Source organism: Oncorhynchus keta, chromosome 21 (genome assembly GCF_023373465.1).
Source record: "Oncorhynchus keta strain PuntledgeMale-10-30-2019 chromosome 21, Oket_V2, whole genome shotgun sequence".
In the NCBI taxonomy this organism is placed as follows: domain Eukaryota; kingdom Metazoa; phylum Chordata; class Actinopteri; order Salmoniformes; family Salmonidae; genus Oncorhynchus; species Oncorhynchus keta.
Genome location: NC_068441.1, coordinates 11,168,361 through 11,190,071, shown reverse-complemented (window position 1 = coordinate 11,190,071; position 21,711 = coordinate 11,168,361). Strand labels below are relative to the sequence as shown.

The 21,711-nt window shown below is 43.6% G+C and overlaps 1 pseudogene; it reads right to left on the bottom strand.

Annotated features, from left to right (window-relative positions):
• Positions 1–353: 353 nt before the first annotated feature.
• Positions 354–20,372, bottom strand: LOC118399843 (myosin-7-like; annotated as a pseudogene).
• Between the last annotated feature and the right edge of the window lie 1,339 nt (positions 20,373–21,711).

Here is a 21,711-nt window from a genome sequence, read left to right as displayed (position 1 = left end):
TACCACACTGACTGCCGATAGTAATGTGGGCGGTTACAGCGTTGGGCCAGTAACCGAAAGGTCGCTGGTTTGAATACCTGAGCCGACAAGATAAAAAATGTAAAAACTGTCTGTACCCATGAGCAAAGGCACTTAGCCTTAATAGGCACCCTACTACTATGGTGTTTCCCAAACTCAGTACTTGGAACCCCAAGGGGTGCACCTTTTGGTTTTTGCCCTAACACTACACAGTGGATTCAAATGATCAAAGCTTGCTAGTTTGAGAAACCTTGCACTAGGCCCTCAGTTGACACCGCTGCTGTAAAACAACACCTTTCACTGCACCTATCTGGTGAGACAAATTGTACTATAAGTGTTTTTAGAAGTCTTTATTGGGTCTGTATTGCACTCCCACAGTCACACTACAACTGCTGCAGCTGGCTGGCTGTGATCTCTTTGGTTTGGTAGTTATCCTCTGGATTACTCTGAGCTGAAACACACAAGAGAAACACAGTATGTTTCAGTAACAACCACCGATAATACTGAGGGCATGGGAATAAATACTCCGGAGAAGACCATGTTATGTGATATATCACAATTTACTGGTATCGTCCATGAAGTGTAGCACTGACCTTGGGCCCTTGGTCCCGAGTGCGAACACGGAGCTTGTTGACAGTGGCATCGGCCCTCTGCATTGTCCAGATCATGCTGGGTCTTCCTGAACTTGGCCAGGTTGGAGTTGACTTGTTCTTCCTGAGAGGAGAAGACAGAGAGCAGGGAACTAGATCATGCCACTGTAGGCCATTTGGAAACACCCACATTTCATACAATAACACAACAGTTGAAATGAAAACTTGAAATGTTGTGGGGGACTTACCGCTTCCTCAGCCTGCCTCTTGTAGCTCTTCACCTTGGCCTGCAGCTTGTCTATGAGCTCCTGAGAACGGGCCAGGTTCTTACTGTCCTCCTCTGTCTGCAAGGACAAACACAAACAGCAGAGGGCAGCATGACGCACTACATCACATCACAACACCTGACAGGCCAGGCAGCTCTTTCAATAAACAGTGCATATAATCATGTGGTATGTTTCAGTACCTGGTAGGTGAGCTCTTTGATCATCCTCTCATACTTGCGGACTCCCTTCTGGAACCCTGGCTCCTCTTCTGCTCAGACTCCAGCTCATTCACCTGTTGATGGGAGACTTATCAGATCACTGATCTACACTCACCGTCCAATATTGGTGAACAACTTTAACCAAGTAAATTAAGTAGCCTTGCACAAGCCTTGGCCGGAGCAGGTTGCCATTTATTGGGATAACTCATGTACTGGAGGCAGCTCTGAAGGGTAGTCACTACCTGGCACAGCCACAAAGTCATAACATCTGATTTTAAACCTAACCCTAACAGTAAACACACCTTTAACCTCATGCCTAACCTTAAAATAAGACCAAAAATCACATTTTTGTTTACATTTATTTTTCGGTAAATAGACACATTTGACTTTGACGCTGGCCCATCTAGTGGAAATCGCTCAGCTCTGCCACCAGGATAAGATTCATCCAAATAAACGCCAACCTGCCAAGCTGGAGCGGCTCATAGAAGCAGCAGCTTATCTTCTGTTTCTGTAGCGCGAGGCAGCATGATGTACAAGTACACCCCCTGGATAGAACGCAGGTCTATCGCAGGGCCTTTCCCCCAATGCTGAGTGCTAAGCAGAGACACAACGGGTCCCATTTTTACAGTCTTTACAGGACTGTTAAAATGGGTAAGGTCTAAATCGGTAAAGCAAAACCCAGAGCATGCTAATTGAGTCAACAATCTACTTACTTTGCACTCTCCTAATGAACAGATGGTGAATGAGAAAAGGGTGTGCTCTCTAGACTCTCACCTTGCTCTCCAGTTTCTGGATCTGTTTCTTGCCACCCTTGAGGGCGATCTGCTCAGCCTCATCCAGGCAGAGCTGCAGGTCCTTGGTGGTGTGCTCCATGTTTTTCTTCATCCTCTCCAGGTGAGAGCTGGTGTCCTGCTCCTTCTTTAACTCCTCAGCCATCATGGCTGAATGGACAATGACAGAGAGAAGAGTTTGACCTGTAATATGGTCAATGAGTCACGTAGCTAACTTTAAATTGAATGAGTCTGAAGAGTTTGTTACAGTGTAAATAAAGCATTGTAAAAACCAAATAAATATACATACAAATCCTGTCTCTAGACATTTTACAACCGTGTGTCACATTGTCACAGTACCCATAAGTGAGTGTGGAGCTGTCAGACCAGCTGATGAAGAACTTGCCTTGATCTGGACCTGCAGGTGGTGCAGTAGTTTCCGGGACTCAGCCTGTTGGTGTGGTTCAGCTGCACTTCCATCTCGTTCAGGTCCCCCTCCGACTTCTTCCTCAGACGCACCGCCTCATACCGGGAATTACACTCTGAGTCCAGGGTGGCCTGCATGGATTCCAAGGCTCGCTGGTGGTTCTGGCTTGGGGTTCGAGGGAGGAGAGGAGGGCAAAAAATGAGGAGTTAACAAGGGAGGACATTCCTAGACATGGGCCTCTGATACTAAAAGGAGAGATCGCTACCAGTGCCTGTTTTTCTAACTGTGTGGTGATTTAACCCACCGGAGGTTGTCGATTTCCTCGTCCTTCTCCGCCAGCTTCCGGTCGATGTCGGCCTTGATCTGGTTGAGCTCCAGCAGGAGGTGGAGTTACTCTCCTCATGCTCCAAAGTGCCCTGAGAGAGAGAGAACAACATATTATACAAACAAATACACACAATGGTTACAGTAAAGCACACTTAAAGAGAGACGGAGAGAAAGAACAGAACAGTGACTTACATCAACCTCCTCTAAGGCAGCCCTGGTTGATCTGATCAGACAAGTCAGCAGTCTTCTCTGTAGGTGGAGGGAATAGGACAGTGGGGTTAGTGGAAAAAAGGCCTTTCAGTTTGCGTTTCCATACGTTGTACAATCGATGTGAAATTCTCAACTAATAAATCATTCGATTATTATATTATCATGGCATATGGGGGTTTTGGGGGGAGAAATTAATTAGGCTATGATACAATTCAATGGCTCAACTCATGTAGCTTGGACCAGGACCAATGACTCAGTAGTCAGAGTTATTCCAATGTGTGTGACGTGGTCGTACCTTGGGAGGTTCTTGTTCTCTCTCTTGGTGGTGTCCAGGTGGTCTAGGGCCTCTTCGTAGGAGTTCTTCAGCTTGAACAGCTCTGTGCTCAGGCTGCTGGACTCCTTCTGAGAGCTCTCCAGCTCACACTGGCACTCCTCATTACTTCTGCCTACACTTAGCCAGCGCCTGAAATCAGTAATACACCTCATTAGCAATTCCATTGCCCCTGCCTGGATAACGTTTAGGTTCAAAACAACCTACATTGCAATTTCTTCCACTGAGGTCATTCACTTGAGTTCCTTACTCAGCAACATCAAGTTGACAGCATGTAATTTGCATTGCCCATGATAATCTCAAATTGCTGACCTTATCAAAGTTGCGCTGCTTCTTGTCAAGGGCGGCAGCTGCAGTGCTGGAGCGCTCCAGGTCCAACACTAGGTCCTCTGTCTCTGTCTGCAGCCAGTGCTTGGTCATCTCCAGGGAGGAGCACTTGGGCGTTGGACGCCTCCACAGACTCCTCAGCCTCCTGCAAACGTGTCACCAGCTTCTTCCTGTTGAATAGATACATCATCTCACATTAATTAGATGTCACTCTTTTAGTTACTATGCCAGGGTTGAAAACATAGATGAGAGTGAAGAGTCATTGTCACTGTATGTAGACCTTAGATGCCTCACTCACTTTGCCTCCTCCAGCTGCTCTGTCCTTTGGATGGCGTCTGTCTCATACTTGGTCCTCCACTGGGCCACCTCAGCGTTGGCCTTGGACAGGCCCTGCTGCAGCTCATACTTGGCCTTCTGCTCCTTGTCATACTGCTCTCTCAGCAGGTCACAGTCGTGGCGGGAGGACTGGAGAGCATGGGCCAGTGCATTCCTCGCCTGAAGACAATGATAGTGGAGATAGCGCCAAAATGGTGGAAGGAGGAAAGGAGAGTCGTACTGTTAAGCACACCAACTAATGCTGGGTGTACACTACACTACACAACATTTTAAAAACCCGAACATCGCTGTTCCTCTCACATTAAATGATTGTCTTTCCTGTAGTTTTTTTGTCTTGCCAACATAGTGATGCCCACATTAAACCATCTATATATGATGATGTGATTAGATTGTTAATGTAACTAGAACGAGCTGTGGATCAAAGCAGCCTCATAAAAGTTTTCAGTCAGACATTCACGTTTGCCATACAGTGTTGAAATTTCTAGCCAACATTTTGAATTGAATAACATTGCTTGTGAACTTCAGCGCTGTAACGATTCAACGCTTTGGTTAAAGGCAAGTACAAACACATAGATAAAATCAAACGTTTGAAAATATAGCCTTCCGATTGCGTCTCTAACCCGCTTATAATAAACGAGCGTCGGTGACGGCCGCACGACCCGAGTAGGAAACGACATGGAGATTTTGTCTCCGATCTCAAAAACTTGCCTGGGACAGCTAAATTGGTGCCAAAATCGTGTAGTGAACACTAGGCTTAAGTGGGCTATGATATTGAGATGTTTATACATTGTCATTAAGATACCAGACTGATGCTGGCATCAGCACTCCACTACAGTATGGGGCTTCTGACTGGCCCTAGAACTGCCTCGAACCTTATTGTCCTCCTCCAGCTGCTTCTTGAGCTCCCCAGCATTTTGACTAAAGGAGTACTTGGTGCGCTGCAGCTGAGTGACCAGGGCCTCCCGCTCCTCCAGCTTTCTGCCGAACTCAGCTACAGGGGTGGGGGACAGAGTGGGAGATCAGACAGGGAAGTCTTTTTTTAAACTAAACCCTTGGCTTTACACATTGTCTCTATAATGCTCTAGGACAGGGCCTCGCCACTGTTGGCCTGAGCGCAGGCTCTCTGGGTGTTGGTGTCATTGAGCTGCCTCTGGAGCTCCTCCACCTTGCCCTTGGCCTCGTTCATTTAGTCCTCTCAGATACGGCACATCTTTAGCCTGGAAATCCAAGTGGAATCAGCTGAAATAGTATCAGTGTGAATGTTCTCTCTACCTTGCTCTTAGAGAGCTGCTCCATGTTGGACGCTTGGTCGTCCGCCTCCATCTTGGCCTCGCCCCTCTCTTTCTCCAGCTTCTGTTTGATGCGCTGCAGGCTGTTGATCTGCTCCCCCAGCTCGGCTCCGTTGTCGGCATGTTTCTTCCTCAGTGCGGCTGCCGTAGCCTCGTGATGCAGCATGGTCTCCTCCAGATCCCGCTGAATCTTCAGGATGTCTGACTCGTGCTTCTTGTTCATTTGGATCTGAGTGGACGTGGCGCCCCCGGCCTCCTCCAGCTGCTCGCTGAGCTCCTCCAGCTCCCTGGCCACGTCGCCCATGCTGTTTCTCCACCTTGGCCCGGGATTCCCGGTCAGACTCCAGCTCCTCGATACGAGCCTGGGAGAAGATATGGGCATAGACGTAGAGATCAATGGACGCATTCAGCTTGTGGTCTGTGATCTTTGTAATGTACTGAGAAATGTGATAGTATTGTATTATATTAACCAGAAATTGCTGTTACTATTTCCAGACCCAGTATTCCATTCATACCTGTAACTCCTTGATCTTTTTCTGGAGCTGAATGGTCAAGGCTTGTTCATCCTCAATCTTAGTGCTAGTGTGGTTAATCTCAAAGTCCTTCCTGATTTGAAAGAACATTCATATTTGATCAATAATCATGGAACTGATCAGTTGTTCAGACTTCAATCAAATAGATTGTTCTCACTTTTTCAGCTTCTCTTCAAGTTGCTGCTTGTTATTCTCTAGGTCCATGACAGACTCCATGGACAGCTTAAGGTCTGCCTCCAGCTTGTGCTTCACCCGTTCCAGGTCCATGCGCATGTTCTTCTCTTGCTCCAAAGAACATTCCAACTGATTTGGGAAAGAGTATGGCAATGTATAAAAAAAGGCAATGTATCAAAACAAAAATGTATTTCCCTTGATTTATATCTATTTTCATTTTAGTCAGGTTGGATATTGATTGTAGTTCCTTGTGCGTAAACTCACAACGTCCACTTGCTGTTCTAGCTTGATCTTTGCCTTGGACAGTGTGTTGACCTTTGCCTTGGACAGTGTGTTGTACTCCTCGGCCTGCAGGTTGTCCAGTGTCTGCTAGTGGGCCTCATGCAGGGCCTTCTTCTCCTTGGTCAGTTTCAGGACGATCTCATTCAGAGCTGACATCTCCTCAATCTGATTCTTCACCTGGAGAAGAGGAGAAAAGGGATACGATGACTTCAGGAACTCAGCTATGCACATCGCATTCTCATCTGCACATATTCACCAATATTAGGTTGCTAAAGTTTGATTTTTTTTAGACGTTTCAGTTGGATGGAGTATTGACGCTGACTTGATTCATTAATCACATTAAGTCAGGACTATACTACCACTGTTTGTATCATCTAAAATTAGGAGGAATCTCTTTCACTTTAAAGGACAAGAGGACTATGACATCTGTGGTTCAGTGTCCTCTCCCTCTCTGTGACTGTCTGGTCTGATCTCCTTCTCTGTGTTCCTCTAGTCTCCTCACCCTGTTCTCAGTGGCGTGTTTCTCCTTCTCCACCTTGGTCATGGTTATCTCTATGTCATCAATGTCTTTCTTCAGCTCAGCACACTCGTCCTCTAGCTTGCGTTTCTTGGCGAGCACGCAGGCGTTCATCCCCTCCTCGTCCTCCAGCCTCTCCATCATCTCTTTGAACTTGGCCTCCTGCTGGATCTTAGCCTTGATCAGGAGGTCACAGCCGTCCTCCGCATCCGCCAGGTTTTCCTACTCCTGCAGGAAGAGAGGGAGAAATGTGAGGTGACATTGGAGCCCTAATGGTACCATGCTGTAGGAGGTAGTAAATGCGTGCATCGCCGTCAGTCTGTGGGAACTTACTGCCTGTAGCTCCAGAGAGAGGTGGATCAGATTGACCTGCTTCTTCTCCAGCTCTTTACGTTTTACCTATAACTTCTCCAGGGCCTCCTTCAGCCTGGCCTACTCCTCCTTCAGAGTGGCCATCTCCTTCTCTGTGGTGGCGCTCTTTAGCAGAGGCTTGATCTTGAAGAAGAATATCATGCATTGCCAGTGCTTCACCGTGTTGACGGCCCGGATGTTCCACTGGATGATCACCAGAGCCTCCCTGGATACAGGAAGTAAGTAGAGGTCAGAATTAGGGCTTTTTCCGTCTTCTTCCTGTGCTCGACTTGGACTCAACCAGTTTAAGTTGCTCCATCGAGTTCATATGAGCAAGTCTAGAGTAGCAGAGATATACCCTGACTTCGATGACAAGTGTGGACGTTGGGCCCAGTCTCCTGCTAACCTCACACACATGTTCTGGTCTTGCTCCAAAATGATGAGCTTCTGGACTTCAATCGTTTAAATATCATCACAGGTCCTAGCTATTCAACTTCAACCATCACCCCATGCTGCTATTTTTAGAGATGTAGAAGACCCCATTTACAGTGAATTTGGGAAGTATTCAGATCCCTTCCCTTTTTCCACATTTTGTTACATTACAACCTTATTCTAAAATTGATCAAATCGTTTTTCATCCTACACACAATACCCCATAATGACAAAAACAGGTTTTCAGAAAGTTTAGCAAATTTATTTTAAAAAACAACTGAAATATCACATTTATTCTGACATTTTACTCAGTACTATGTTGAAGCAACTTGGCAGTGATTACATCCTCAAGTCTTCTTGGGTATGACGCTACAAGATTGGCACACCTGTATTTTGAGAGTTTCTCCCATTCTTCTCTGCAGATCCTCTCAAGCTCTGTCAGGTTGGATGGGGAGCATCGCTGCACAGCTATTTCGATCGGGTTCATGTCTGTGCTCTGGCTCGGCCACTCAAGGACATTCAGAGCCTTGTCCTGAAACCACTCCTGCATTGTCTTGGCTGTGTGCTTAGGGTCGTTGTCCAGTCTGAGGTCCTGAGCAATCTGGAGCAGGTTTTCATCAAGTATCTCTCTGTACTTTGTTCCGTTCATCTTTCCCTCAACCCTGACTAGTCTCTCAATCCCTGCCGCTGAAAAACATACCCACAGTATGATGCTGCCACCACCATGCTTTACCGTAGGGATGGTGCCAGGTTTCCTCCAGACATGACGCTTGGCATTCAGGCCAAAGAGTTCCATCTTGGTTTCACTAGACCAGAGAATCTCATGGTCTGAAAGTCCTTAGGTGCCTTTTGGTAAACTCCAAGCGGGCTGTCATGTGCTTTTTTACTGAGGAGTGGCTTCTGTCTGGCCACTCTACCATAAAGGCCTGATTGGTGGAGTGCTGCAGAGATGGTTGTCCTTCTGGAAAATTCTCCCATCTCAACAGAAGAACTCCGGAGTACTGTCAGAATGACCATCGGCTTCTTGGTCACCTCCCTGACCAAGGGCCTCCTCCCCCGGTTGCTCAGTTTGGCCGGGCGGCCAGGTCTAGGAAGAGTATTGGTGGTTCCAAACTTCTTCCATTTAAGAATGATGGAGGCCCCTGTGTTCTTGGTGATCTTCAATGCTGCAGACATTTTTGGGTACCCTCTGTGCCTCGACACAATCCTGTCTCGGAGCTCTACGGACAATTCCTTTGACCTCATGGCTTGGTTTTTGATCTGACATGCACTGTAAACTGCGGGACCTTTTATAGATAGGTGGACTCCAATCAAGTTGTAGAAACATCTCAATGATGATCAATGGAAACAGGATGCACCTGATCTCAATTTTGAGTCTCATAGCAAAGGGTCTAAATACTTATGTAAATAAGGTATTTCTGTTTTACATTTTTTGTACATGTTTTGCTTCATCATTATGGGGTATTGTGTGTAGATGTAATCAATTTTAGAATAAGCAGTAACGTAACAAAATGTGGAAAAACACCCTCATGTTATTGCATTCACAGCTGTGCTGAGCCTTCGCAGAATTCTGCTGAGTTGGAAATCCTCAGCGCCTATACCTGCTTAGCTGTGTGGCTCAAAGACGTTCTTTCTTTCTTAAATTAGAAAATATCAAATTTACCTTGAGGTTTATATTTATCTTATACTTTGAGGATCTCTCTACCGTTCCTACTAAATTAACAATTACCACACATAAATAAGTAAACTGTATTTTTTGATCAAGTGAAAATGTCTGGTTAGAAACTCACCACAGCTTGTAATTGACCTAGGCCGTCTCATCATAATTATGAGTTCCTTTATTGTTAGGCAAATTGAAACTGGAATAATTATGCAATCTGGCATCCCTCATGACATGTTTAATGTCTCGGATCAACCAAAGGCTGAAGATTTCCAAAATAACGATGGCGTCTCACACCCCTAGACATCTTCAACTACACTATTTGAAATAAAGTGCTATCTCGAACCTAAAGGGGTTATAGGAGAACCCTTTGGAGAACCCATTTTGGTTCTACATGGAACCCAAAAGGATATTATTATATTATCCTTATTTGGAAAATCTTAAGCCTGTGGTTTTGGAACCAAAAAGGGTTCTACCTGGAACCAAAAAGGGTTCTCCTATTGGGACAGCTGAATAATTATTTTAGATACAAGACATTTTTACAACCTGGTCAGGCACTTCCTGTCAGAGTTGTGAATGTGTGCCTGAGTGAGTACAGGGCCATGGTCAGGCAGGGTGTCGGGGGTAGCAGAGTGAATGGGGAGGTGGCTGTGGTATGAGTATGATTGCATTTCTGACATGACTCCATGCTCTGCCTCTCAAAGGTGAGTGTCTATGTGTTTATTTAGAAACTAAAGCCCTCTATCAAACAGTGGCCTTTAATCATCTGTCACCCACCACATATTCCATCTATGTGCTTACTTAGAACTGCAGGCGCCTGGGACAAAAGAGGCCAAGGGCCACGGGGTAGGCGGGGGGGGGTTGTATTTTTAGGGTGGGCCCTAGCAGCTGCCACTTGGCACATGTCGCCACCTGGCTCTAAGGACACCGTCAGCATTGTTTAATTTAGGGAGAGCAGAGAGGGGAGAGGGGCCGGGACGGGTGGGGAGGAGTGTGTGTGAGGGAGGTAATGGGGTCAATATTACCGTGGGGGCCACACACATGCAGGGTAACCATACATGGACAAGCACACGCCTCACACACGCCGCTAACATTGCCCTTGCATACCACACATACTAGACCAGGAATATTCAACTAGCGGCCCGCGGGCCAGATCCAGCCCGTGTATTAATTTATACTCGCCCTTTGATCAATTCTGAACATTTAATAAAAGTTCTGCAAAAAATTCCGTGCACAAATTTGACGTTCAGTACCAAAACGACAAGTGGTTGTTTCTAGTGTTGTTTTTCTAGCATTTTCTTTAGGGGTTTCTAGCACCTCTGGCGTGTCGATGTACTTTTTCTTCATATGAATTTGGATCGAGCCACAGTTTAAGCTACAAAATATTATGACCCCATTCCTGAAAGATATGACCCCAAGGAACACGTATGTATGTGCATTCTGTTTCCCTCTCTGAGACTCGTAGGACTCGGTAGGAGTATGACTAAAAGTGCACCTAATGACAAAGGGAAATGAATTCAAAGCTTTAAACTCCCTTCCGACAGGACTTTGGCATTACCTGATTTGAATATGTCTTTGTGTCAATTATTGAGATGCTTAGTTTTGGTGAGCGAGCGTTTGCTCCTTTTCCTTTTCAATGACGATCAAATTCGGGGGTATTACTATTGAACCTGTTGGAGGAAGCAACTGGTGGAGGAGATGTCTTTATCTTACTATGGATGGTTCCAAAAAAATGTCATGACAAAACCTCTCTGGGTTTAAATGTTGGCCAAATACTCTCAGATCATGAGTACACCTGACTTCGTCTAGGTACTCTACTAGAGCACTTGAAAGGATCAAATCAAATGAAGCCACGGTCCCTTACTTCCTGGTCATCATATTCTGGAGCAGTTTCTCTGTTGCTTTCCTGCTGTCCACAAACGTATCATCGGGGAAGGCATGTGGGTTCAGGATGTGATAGCTGTTAGTAAAAAAACAACAACATTGTATTGTATGATAAAAAAAATGTGTGTGTGTGTTGTGGGAATGAATGTGTGTTATCACACTCACCGCTGTTTGAACTCTGCGTATATGATGCTGTTTGGAAATCCCTTCCTGCATATCCTAATGCCCTCCAGCACACCGTTACAGCGAAGCTAGTGCAGCACCATGAAGGAATCCATGATCCCTGCAGAGGACCGGGGGAGAGGAGGTAATCAATCAGAGTAGAGGATGCTCTCTGGAGCACTTACAGTAAACAAGATGTTCCTCACATTTCTTTGGCACTCCGACTCCCTTGGATCTCAGTTGAGTGTTGCACTGTGGTGTACCTTGGGTCTTGGTCTCGTTGGGGATAAGGCAACGCACAAAGTGTTGCTGAGTGGAGCGAAGGTTAGTCATCAGCTTGTTCAGGTTCTCCTGCAGACAGAGAAGCGCACATAACGGATGGAGAGAATGAAAACCTAAGCTAGCATTGACGATGGCAATGTTGCTCAATGTAGGTTCAGCGTTTACAACGTCAGCAAATATCTAAGTTATTGCAGCAGTTTATGAAAACAAATTCTCCCTCACTCTTTCAGTTATGGTGCACAGCTGTAGCTCTTCCATTGACTTCAGGGAGGATACAGTGTGCGATGTTTATGAGAATGGAGCCAGCACAGACTTAAAGTGATGTTCATGTGATCATTTCCCTAAACATCACTGCAAGTCTTAACTGTCTCCTTCTCAGCACAGGATAGATGATCTCTCAATGTTGATGCAGCTTCACTGCCTAACTAGCGATATCCTTTCTGTTTGTTTATTACACCATAATGACTTGTATAGTTTTACTGTCTACTACAATAGGTAAAGTATAATCCAGCTGGATCTCATTAGATTAGCTTGTGATATTGTCAATTTATCCAGCATTTTGTTGATAGAGCAAATTGTCACTCTCACCTCATACAGGTGTGACATGGTCTGGAAAGAGGCAGCCTTCTTCCTCTTCTCCTGTCCTCCAGTCTTTTGGTCTGAGTCAGGGCCAACATAGTTTTCATAGAGGCACGAAAGCAGCTTGTTGGAGGACTTCTGGAAGCCCACCACCACCGTCTCATTCAACAGGTCTTTGTTTTTGTCCAGCCACCCAATGATGTTGTATGGTACCTGGGGTGTCAGGATGAAGTCAACCGTTAACATACTTTCTAGATAATACTTTCACATACACTACACGATAATTAGGAGGACACATCGTTTTCTGGAAAGAGGGGTATGGAAAGGACATATCACAATACTTTCAAATCCTGCTCGGTTTTGAGTGAATATCACTAAGGATATTGATATTGATTGAGAAGCTCATGTGGCTAAAAGTTGCTCTTAACTACTGCCAATAAATCCTAATGAAATGTGTAAGTGAAAAATGAAACGTTTGTTTCCTTTTCTACTTTCTGTGTTGTATATATATATTCATGATTGTCAAGTTATCGGTTTGTTTCAATTGTATTGTAATATTATACCATTCATACACACTTACCGCTACAGGGTAGTGCATCAGCTCAAAGTGGTTCTTATCGGGCCGCGGTTTCTGGATGTTAGCTGACTTTCCAATGTGGTTGTCGTACATCTTGGCTTTAAAGCTGTTGTCTGTAGCCTTGGGGAACATACATGATCCCCAGGGGCAGAAGAAACAAAGCTCAACTAAACATACATGTAGTGAATCTGAGATGGATCATGCAATCAAATATAATACAATACATACAAATGCTGCAGGAACAAACACACATGCAGGATCCTGTCATGAAACATACTAGCAAGCAAACACATCATTGGGTTCAATACCTCATCCGAGGTGGGAAGTTCTTGTTCATTTCTAATGTTAATGCAATGTCTTTGAGAAGTGGTTGCTCCACATACCTTCTCTATGAGGTCAATGCCAGCCTGTATGAGTCCAAAGTCTATAAAGGTCCACTCAATGCCCTCCCGTTCGTACTCCTCCTGCTCCAGGATGAACATGTGGTGGTTGAAATACTGTTGCAGTTTCTCATTGGTGAAGTTGAGGCATAGCTGCTCAAAGCTGTTGAGCTGAAATGAAAGAGGGACAAGGGTTATGAAAAAGCATATCAAGTGGGATAAAAGCCTCAGATTGTAAGAATGCAAGAAGCACTTCAGATTTTAGTCTTGTGAAATGAAGCTGGAAAAGAATGTTGATATTTACAGACCACACACACAAAAATTTGTTTAAGATCCAGGAAGAGAGTGAATTAAAACATTCTGTGAAAATTGTTGGAAGGAAAGACACATCAAAGATCTCAAAGCCAGCTATATCCAGCACTCCGATAAAGAACTGGCGAGGCAGGGATGTGTACAGGGTCTTGTTGATACGTCCCACCAGCCATTTGAACATACATATAGTAAGTGGCTTTGGCCAGAGCTCCGACGGAATAGTTCAAACACACACACACACACACACACAGTTGCTTGGAGACCAGTTTCTAGAGTCTGCTGAATATATTGACCAATAGAGGATTAAGAAGCTATCCCTGCAGACATGCTCAGCACTGAGCTAAATTATCACAAATTAAGCTGAATTCACTTCAAGAAAACTGAATATTTGTAGCTGTACAGATGCTGTTGAGTGCTGTGTCCTGACTGTGCGGTGGTGAGTCCTCCTCACCTGTTCGACGCTCTATCCCTTCACCACATACTCGTTCCCCACCTTCACCCTAGGGTGCTGGAGCCCCTTAATGGGGTCAGCTGAACTGACTCCCATCAGGTAGGAGGCTTTGTCAGCACCTGGACAAACACACAGGACATATACATGATGAAACACACGCATAACACCCTTGGTTGGAGGCTACAATGGAATTGGTCCTGATCTGCTCTTGATTATTAGTCTTATACAGTACACTTTTATGCAAAATCTCAAATTGGTAGTCCCCCTTACTTTCAGTGCCATCATTCTCTGCCTGCTCATCGCGTTGCTTCTGCTTGAACTTCATGTTGCCGAAATGCATGATTGCTCCCACTATCTTATAGCAGCCATACTTCTCAATAGGAGTAAACCCCAGGATATCCATGGCATGCTGTGGAGAAACCAGGGGAAGTGATGTCATGACTCACCAAGGCTGATCAATGGAGCAAGTACATTTGACAAATTCCTTACTGATAGTTGGTCTAGCAGTAAGGAATAGCAGAGTAAGAGCTCTTACATCGGTGGCCATGAGCTCCCCTCCATCGTACATGTTCTCCACATTGGTCACGCCATGAGAGCAGAAGTGGTAGTCGTACGGGTTGGTGGACACCAGCAGTATGTCTGTGGTGGAGACAATCTTTGTCAATCAAAACCCATGCAATTGGATCACCTAACACTAACACTTTCTGGGTAGTATTGAATGTCATCCTAATTTACCCAGAAGTTCTGGTTTCTTCTGGGACATGATCTGGTAGCAGATATGGTAGCTTCTCTCCAGGCTGCTGAAATATCACTCTGTATTTTTCCAGAAGATCTAAAGGAGAGAAAGAATGGGCATATCTTTCATTTCAACACACTCTGAAACTTGTGTGCAGAGTTGTGCTCTTTATGCAGGTGTTATGAGCTCATCCCACTTTGCTTTTTGATGGTACTCACATATATCAATATCTGTAGAGGCTAGTTTCCCTGTGGGCCCAAAGTGGATCCTGATGAACTTGCCCTGTTGTAGGAGTGGTGCAGAGTAAACAGTAACAATCACATAAAGCAGATGGAGTATAATCAACCAACTAATTTATGCTATTGCCATCCATTTTTCAAAAGCTTTCATTCATTTTGGATACTTACAAAACGGGACGAGTTGTCGTTCCTCAGCGTTTTGGCATTGCCAAATGCCTCCATGGCAGGGTTAGCCTCAATGATCTGGTCCTCCAAGGTGCCCTAGCAGAGAAGCAAGACAAGTACAGGACTAACACTGAGTCCCAACTAGATAGAACTGCTTTTGGGGATCACGCTGGAGTTGATCAAGCCTGGCCTGAGAACAATACAAAATATACTTTACATATTTCTGAGCACCTCCAAGACGTATGATACTTCCTAATAGTCTTGTTACTTAAGACAAACATGAAAATAGGAAGGTTGGTCAGGGAGGATGGATGTGCGTAATCTGTGACAGTCGAACACAGGGGTTCTCAAACTTTTTAGAGACCGGGACCCCATTTGTGACAGCAAATTCATCAGGGACCCCCTCATAATCAGAACATAACTCAAGTGAGATAGACATAGCATACAAAGAGTTTTACTTTGACTTCGGCAGGGCATTGCCGGACAAACCAAGTCTCAGACCTTTGGAAGGAACATTTTAATGGCCCGCCACTTAGCAACAGAGAGAAAATGTTGCTTTTTTCAAGCGAATTTCCAGCAATTCTACACATTTTGTCAAGTGTCAGAGGTTTTTTGTTGTTTTAAAGATAATCTCCTGCAATTCAACATGTTTTTCCATGAGGCAGAGAGAACACTTTGCAGTTATTAAGTTTAATTTGAGTGAATTTATGCTTTTAAAAAAACACATTTGTGGGGAATACAAGAAGCATTAAGTTGAAAATTGTTATATTTGGTGGAGTACTGTGGAAACCAATATCCCTGTGAGCCTCCCAGGCCCATGTTGCCCAGTGTTAAGAACATAAATTGTAGATTAATTTTACAAAGTATTGTATTACACCCTCTAAACTTATTCTACTGATCCCTTAGCCAACATTTGTTTAATCTGCTGTTGTTAGTAATAATCATAATGTTTTGTATACAGTGGGGCAAAAAAGTATTTAGTCAGCCACCAATTGTGCAAGTTCTCCCACTTAAAAAGATGAGAAATGCCTGTAATTGTCATCATAGGTACACTTCAACTATGACAGACATAATTTAGAAGAAAAAAATCCAGAAAATCACATTGTAGGATTTTTAATGAATTTATTTGCAAATTATGGTGGAAAATAAGTATTTGGTCACCTACAAGCAAGATTTCTGGCTCTCACAGACCTGTAATTTCTTCTTTTAGAGGCTCCTCTGTCCTCCACTCATTACCTGTATTAATGGCACCTGTTTAACTTGTTATATAAAAGACACCTGTCCACAACCTCAAACAGTCACACTCCAAACTCCACTACGGCCAAGACCAAAGGACTGCTGTCAATGGACACCAGAAACAAAAATTGTAGACCTGCACCAGGCTGGGAAGATTGAATCTGCAATAGGTAAGCAGCTTGGCTTGAAGAAATCAACTGTGGGAGCAATTATTAGGAAATGGAAGACATACAAGACCACTGATAATTTCCCTCGATCTGGGGCTCCACGCAAGATCTCACCCCGTGGGGTCAAAATGATCACAAGAACGGTGAGCAAAAATCCCAGAACCACACAGGGGGACCTAGTGAATGACCTGCAGAGAGCTGGGACCAAAGTAACAAAGCCTACCATCAGTAACACACTACGCCGCCAGGGACTCAAATCCTGCAGTGCCAGACATGTCCCCCTGCTTAAGCCAGTACATGTCCAGGGCCGTCTGAAGTTTGCTAGAGAGCATTTGGATGATCCAGAAGAAGATTGGGAGAATGTCATATGGTCAGATGAAACCAAAATATAACTTTTTGGTAAAAACTCAACTCGTCGTGATTGGAGGACAAAGAATGCTGAGTTGCATCCAAAGAACACCATACCTACTGTGAAGCATGGGGGTGGAAACATCATGCTTTGGGGCTGTTTTTCTGCAAAGGGAGCAGGACGACTGATCCGTGTAAAGGAAAGAATGATTGGGGCCATGTATCGTGAGATTTTGAGTGAAAACCTCCTTCCATCAGCAAGGGCATTGAAGATGAAACGTGGTTGGGTCTTTCAGCATGACAATGATCCCAAACACATCGTCCAGGCAACAAAGGAGTGGCTTCGTAAGAAGCATTTCATGGTCCTGGAGTGCCCTAGCCAGTCTCCAGATCTCACGCCCATAGAAAATCTTTGGAGGGAGTTGAATGTCCGTGTTGCCCAGCAACAGCTCCAAAACATCACTGCTCTAGAGGAGATCTGCATGGAGGAATGGGCCAAAATACCAGCAACAGTGTGTGAAAACCTTGTGAAGACTTACAGAAAACTTTTGAACTCTGTCATTACCAACAAAGGGTATATAACAAAGTATTGAGATAAACTTTTGTTGTTGACCAAAAACGTATTTTCCACCATAATTTGCAAATAAATTCATAAAAAATCCTACAATGTGATTTTCTTGATTTTATTTTCTCATTTTGTCTGTCATAGTTGAAGTGTACCTATGATGAAAATTACAGGCCTCTCTCATATTTTTAAGTGGGAGAACTTGCACAATTGGTGGCTGACTAAATACTTTTTTGCCCCACTGTATATACAATGCATTCGGAAAGTATTCAGACCCCTAGACTTTTTCCACAATTTGTTACGTTACAGCCTTATTCTAAAATTGTTTTGTTTTTTATCCTCAAAAAAATGTAAATGGTGGGCCTGTAACGGGTGTTAATAACAACAGAACGTTTCGAAAAGGAAAGATATAAGACTTGAAATAATGAAAAAAATAAAGATTAAAAAATGAGAACGAGAACAAGCAGTAACAAACGAGGGCTGCACACATGACAAACATGGACTTTGAGCCACAAAGGACAGTAAAAATGTATATTAACATTCACTGTTTTGATGCTGAATGACAGAATATGACCAAGATGTCATAAAGGGAAAGGGTAAACATTCAGCGAGTCCCAAACACCCCCTAAAAAAATGTAAAAGGGGAAGGAAAAAAAATCTGGAATGCCATATTGGCCTTACTCCGTTTTTTAGCAGCTGCTTCCCCAAGAGCTGCTACAATGGCAAAATACTGAATGACACGTTTCGTGTTTACAGTTTTGCCAGCACCGGATTCTCCGCTATAGAAGTGTGGGAAAAGTACAGATAAGAAAGGAAATTTGTAGATAAAACAGGTAAAAAAATGCACAAATCAAGAAAATTTTACTATAAACTGCAGCCAAGAACAAAATACCAGAATATTCTCACTGAAAGAAAAACTAGTACCAAAATCTTTAGCCCCCCAAAAAACAACTCCTGTTTCGACATCTTGAGTTACAGCACAAAACAAAAATAGAATATTGTTTTATATACACATTTTAAAACAGTGGCTGTGTTTGGATGGCCTATAATACATTCTGATTGTGTATACAGAGACAAGGACAACGTTACAAGTTGTTCTTCTTGTTTTTGCTAGTAGTGTAATGAAACAACAGCAGACGGTAGGGTATCACAATGATTAGAGCACAGTTTTCTGAGATGGATTTGGGTTTTTACTTATGTGATGAGCATGGACTGATTCTCGCGATCTGTGTAGATATCATAAAGAGTGAACTGTTAGAAAAGGCTTGTGTAATAGTAGTCGCACTACGTCAACTTGTATTTTGGTGAAGCTCTACTTAACTCACGTCATATTCCATTACTGTCTGGTGTTTGAGTGCACTATCATGACTTCTAGTGGCAAGCATCAGGTTTCTGACAACATGGAGGAGTGTGAGTATTATTTGTGCTGAGTGACTCACTGCGCAGCATGTCATTGTAGGCGTTGTCTGTGATGGCGTAGACGTGGGGCGAGACCTCTGCACGGCGCTTGACTTTGTAGGCAGCGACAACAGGGGAGGTGCAGACAGGCAGCCATTTGCATGGGTTCACTGTCACACAGAACAGCCCAGAGTAAGTCTGTGGAGAGAGAGTTGAATAAGGCAATTCATCATACCTGGGCTATAGTTTCAACACCTTTGACATACTGTTAAATCAAGTTGTTCCCCAAAAGACCCAACTGAGCAATAATAGAAGGATGAGGAGCACTAACTGACAGTCTCATTTCATATGGCCTAAAACAGACTGACTTGTGGTTCTGGCTACTCAAGGATCCCAGGAAGTGCATGGAACAACTGTCCCACCCCACCATTGCCCCTGTGGGGTCACTCACGTAGATCATCTATGCGGCGTAGCGCCTGCGCAGGTTGAAGAGCACAGAGGCCTCGTTGAGGTGTGTCAGCATGGCCATATCCTCTATCCTGTCAAACTTAGGAGGATGTATCTGCTGGATGTCCTCCTGCTACACTATAAGAGACTGGAGTTGGGGAGAGGAAGTAGGAATGGCCGTAGTGAGACTGGGGCTTTGGGCAATGAAAACTGTGGTCATATATATTCTGGTTCTGTTGTCATATCATATTCAGTCACTACAAACCTATATTCCATTTTATTCTTAAAAAACTATTAATAATAACGTATCAGAATAAATTATTATATTATATTTATTATGAGTATTTAATTATTTATTTAGTATTTAACTATCTATAAACACCTGCAAAGAAATTACCCACTGGGCACAGATGCCAGTTCAAATTCTAGTTTTGGTTTACATTTAGTTGAGTTGTCAACTAAAGTGAAATCAACAAAACATTACATGTTATTTGACTTAGGTTAAAAGGTGGGTGGGGAAAAAAAACTAAATTCCCTTATGTTGATGACTTTTTGCAAATCCAATCAGTTTTCCCACATTGATTCAACCTCATCAATATATATTAAAGACGCGGAAACGACGTTGATTCAAACAGCTTTTGCACAGTGAGGAGGTAGTCAGTCATATCTTCTAACCCTGAGTAAATGGTTGTGTCAAATCCCTGAGCGCAACACTCACCCTTCTAACGTTGGTCTCAGCGATGACTTGGTCTCCGTTGAGCTCGTTGATCTTAACCTCAATGTAAGCCTCCTATACGTCTGGAACCCATGCTCGCTTTTACCATCAAACGCGATGGTCTTCGCAGCCAGCAACTCCAGGTCAGATTTGCATAGAAAAGGACCAGCCTCTCCGAACTCATTCGCATCAACGCGGGACATGACCGCAATGGCAACTCCACACGCCGACGAAGCACCGACAGGACAGACGATTTCTCAAACTCCTTGGAAAAGAGAGGAACATTTACTTTGCATTCTTTTGTTTTCTTATTACTGTTCACATTTAAGTGAGTCAAGTTTTTCTTCATTCATAAAAAGTTAAGTTTGGACAAACTCAAAGAACAACATTTACGATTCGTGCGTAATGTAGTGAGTAAATCCATTCTTGACAATAGATGACAACACAGTTCAGGCAGCAGAGAAATAGCAAAATACATTTTTTTCAGCAAGAATTTAAAAAAATGATTGTATAAAAAACACACATGGGTTTACACTGGTGCGTAAAGGCGTGTAATGATGTAAAAAAAAAACAGACGAGTTTAAGTTGTAAACTGACCTCAAAACAGGGTCCTGCAACCGGATGACTATTTGGAACAGTGTGTGCGCTTTTTATTGTCTTTCTCAAGGTCACGGTCAGAGTAGCTTAATCCCTAATTAGCATATGCCACCTCCTCCATCGCCTATTGGTCGTGACCGCGTGTCTCAATTGACACAAAAGGAAAGCAAGGTTTTTTATCTCAAGCTGGCTATTTTTACAGTAACAATTTATGTAGGGTACACATTGTGAAGGGGTAAACATAATTATAATACGTCTGAACTGCTTTTATAAACTTTGGTGTCACCGTCAGCTGTGGAACCACTATCTAGTCGACAACCATGCAGAATGACAATACGTAATTGCCTCTAACTAGACTGAAACACAATACATTTGACTGATAATCCGTTTTAGTTGCCCACGATATTGTAAACATAAGTGGTTTAAAAAGCTCAAATACCGTTGTGAGCAGATAGGTCTATAAAGTGTCATCCTGAAATATATTCTAAATAACTTGTCTTATTACACAAGGGTTAACTAATAGTTTACTATTATTAAATAGTTTATTCACAGTTATTTACAGATATTATTGCCTGTGAATGCAATTGTCCGGTATATTTTACGAAATACTTCACACTTATCCATTATATGTAGTAGCTTGTTAAATCTATTTGTTGAGACTAAAACCTGCCTAGTGTCACTTTTGTCCTCAATGAAAATACCAAGTGTTATCTTATTCTCTATAATAAAAGTTCCTGAAAATCTCAAGTCTGCACAGCGCAACAGGAAGTGAATGAGATGCCCATGTGCTCACTCTGTCCCTCAGTAATTGCCCAGGCGGCTTCTTTGTTGTGAGGAGCCAACAGGGGTGTCTGCCATTGTGTGTGGCCACAGGAGGATGCAACCTGAGAAGAGATTATTTCAGGAGCCCGTCTGTGTGACATTAAACATGCTCTATAAATACATCACACAACATTAATAGAGACAAACGGCTCTCTGTTTGAACATGGTGGCGGACAGTACATCTACATTCTCTACGCGGAAGATACTGACACACTGAAGATGTCTGAGCAATGTATTGATGAAATAGCAACGCAGTAATATTTTGGTAACAAGTTATATTGGTGTTCTGTCATAATGTCGACACAAGGTGGTCATAAATGACTTATGCAAAGATAATGGCACATTGCCAGTACTCCATATTGTGAACGTGAAATATCTCAACTCCAGAGAACTCTACTGTGCTAAATGTGAAAGGAAAACTACTAGTGTGCTTTAGTCTATGAACGTTATGAGTCTTATTATTAGGACGGTGCCTCTCAAATTCTGGCCCCAGTGGACCTGACCTTCAGTCCAGAGGAGCAGAGGAGGAGATGGTGCCTTGTATGAGTGCATAGAGGGGGGTGGGTTCAAAGTGTCCCAGAATAGACAAAG